Source organism: Limulus polyphemus, unplaced genomic scaffold (genome assembly GCF_000517525.1).
Source record: "Limulus polyphemus unplaced genomic scaffold, Limulus_polyphemus-2.1.2 Scaffold4224, whole genome shotgun sequence".
Classification (NCBI taxonomy): domain Eukaryota; kingdom Metazoa; phylum Arthropoda; class Merostomata; order Xiphosura; family Limulidae; genus Limulus; species Limulus polyphemus.
The window spans coordinates 23,970-26,980 of NW_013669834.1; positions in this window are offsets into that span (position 1 = coordinate 23,970).

Below are 3,011 nucleotides of genomic sequence, written 5' to 3' on the forward strand. Positions count from 1 at the left end.
CCTAAAGTACTTTAGGTGTTAGGGTAAGGTTGGTTTTCTTGACATTGCAGTGGGCAATTATCATAACAAAAAGAAATATATATGTGTGTGTGTGTAACAAAAAAAAAGCAAACTTAGCAAGAAAGGCAAACACATAGTGACATTGTATCTATGCAGAAAAGCTTCTGTAATATATCATTTTCAGGGTAACACGTGAGTCGTGTATCGTACAATTGGGACTGTCATATTGTAATGACGCAAAGCCCAAAGCGACTGAAGAACCGTTCTGGGGCCTTCCTTCGATGCAGACGACAGCTGAGACTTTTAATACATTTCTAAACCTATTTGTTCATGCAGGCTTTCGAGCGCCATTAGACACATGCGTGGATGTGGGAACGTGCAAGTTTCATGTGGGCGAGTAGAAAGAAAATACATAACGTGTTTTATAGACTCGTTTAAATTAATGAACGATTCAACGAAATTTCAAAAAAAAAATTGGTGTTTTTGTACCACTGCTGACTAGATGCATTTTCTCTGGTTACTAGGTGATATTTAGGGAAGATAACCCTAACTTTGTCAAAAATACAAGTACTTGTCGTACACTCTTTATATCTGTCCTAGTAGTTGTTAAAATTTCAAGCCATTTAAAAACTTCGTGTTTTAATTTTCTGAATTGTATCATAATAGTTGTAGGATGATTTTTCATTCCTGTCCGTTTGCATGTTTGTCTAGGACTAACTTAGTTGCATTGTATTGGCACAAAGCACGAGGGGGGGGGGGTCGCGTTCTGTTCCTTTCGTAATGTGAAATTGATGCCAAAATTGCAAGATAAATGTGGGAAGACATAGGGACCCCAGGGGTGACATAGCGGGTTCTGAGTTGAACCGAGGCTCCAGCCCTGGAGTTCTAAAGGTACATGCCAGGTTTGGTTAAAATCGGTTCAGCGTTTCGCCAGTTATAAAGTATACGCACTGAGACACATACATACATTCGTCAATTATTTGGCTTAAATTTAAGATCTTCAGTCCTATGATTATATATCTACGAAAATGTAATTTTACAATCCCCCAAGTATTTTACAATCCCCCAAGTATTTTACAATCCCCCAAGTATTTTACAATCACCCTAGTATTTTACAATCCCCCAAGTATTTTACAATCCCCCAAGTATTTTACAGTCCCCCAAGTATTTTACAATCCCCCTAGTATTTTACAATCCCCCAAGTATTTTACAATCCCCCTAGTATTTTACAATCCCCCTAGTATTTTACAATCCCCCAAGTATTTTACAGTCCCCCAAGTATTTTACAATCCCCCAAGTATTTTACAATCCCCTAAGTATTTTACAATCCCCCAAGTACTACATTTCACAGATAAAAATGAGAGAGTTGCGAGTAATTTTGTGTGGGGGGGGTAAAAAGGGGGCGCTCGACTCGCAATGTGCGGGTCGTGGTTTCGAATCCCCGTCACCGAACACGCTCACCCTTTCAGCCGTGTGGGCGCTGTGGTGTTACAGTCAACCCAACTCTTCGTTGGCAAAAAGAGTAGTAAATTTGGAAACCCTTATAAATAATAAAATACATTTTTAACCAGTCTTTTGATTCTGTAGTATCCGGAAGTGATGTAATAATAGTTATTGACTGTAGTCTTTTGATTCTGTAGTATCCGGAAGTGATGTAATAATATTTATTGACTGTAGTCTTTTGATTCTGTAGTATCTGGAAGTGATGTAATTATTACAAGAAGTTTGTGATTTATGTTGTGTGTTCATGATTCTTGTTGTGTTTTGCCACACAATTGGTTGATATACGTAAAGTGATTTGATTTATTTCAGGTTTCGATCCCGAGTCAGCCCCATTAAGGTAAGATCTCTCTTAACATTACCCAATAAATCAACTGCTGTTTAATAAAAGTTATATCAAAGTGAATGAACTCAAATCGTTCTTATTCTTTAAAAGCCCATAAACTATTGTGACAGGTGCATTTATCAGCCATCACACAGTATCAGAATAATTTAATAGAAATACTAATAACAAGTTTAATAAACATGTTTATTATATAAATATTTATACTTGTTGTGTAGGCTTAAACAGTCGAGTTAAATCCGTAAGAACGGTAAATCAGAGTACTTTGATAGATGATAAACTCTATAAGCGCCCTCTATGTAGAGTAAAAAGCAAAAGAGAAAATAAAGGATATTAATATGCGAAAACTTATTACATGTGTATCATGTAAATATTTATACCTGTTATGTTGGCTTAAACAGTAAATCAAATGTTCGAGTCAATAAATTAAGTATTCTTTCATAGATTGTTTAGGCAGTGTATTCATGGTGAAGCTTAGTTGTATGGACGGCTATTGCCTGGTGTAGAAACACAAGGGTAGAGGACGACGTTTCGAAAGGCGGAAGACAGGCAGTTGTCGTCCATTCAACTAAGTTTCATAATAAATGAAGTAATAGAAAGAACAGAGTAATTTGATAGATAAGCTCTAGAAGCGCCCTCTATGTACAGTAAACGGCAAAAGAAAAACTCCACCCTGCCCTTTTAGGGGAAAATAAAATTTACTGGTATTTGAAAACCAATTATTATCGAAACTACTAACGGAGCGTAATAAATTAATTATTATTTGTAACAATAAAATAATTATCGTAGTAGAGCAGAAGTTTATTTACAGACATTTACCACACCTTACTCGTCAACAATCCAAATGAAATATAAAACTGTTGTCCATTGGCTGTTCAATGTCTTCGTTAATTATTGGATAAGTAGGTAGGCGTATATATATATATATATGACGTATCATTGCCCATACGTCACATAATGGTGTTGATAGTACACAGTGGCTTTTCTAGCATTTTTTGGGGGGGTGGGGGAGAAAAGGGTCAAGTGTTGTTAAACTAAAGATAGATTGGTTTTTTTATGCTTTTAAGAAGTGTCTATTTATAAGTTCTAATTCTCAATAAAGCCGAAACTACCTAAGACTCTCTCTTTTCACAGCTTCGCGGAAGTCTGATGCTGTTTCAAACTACCA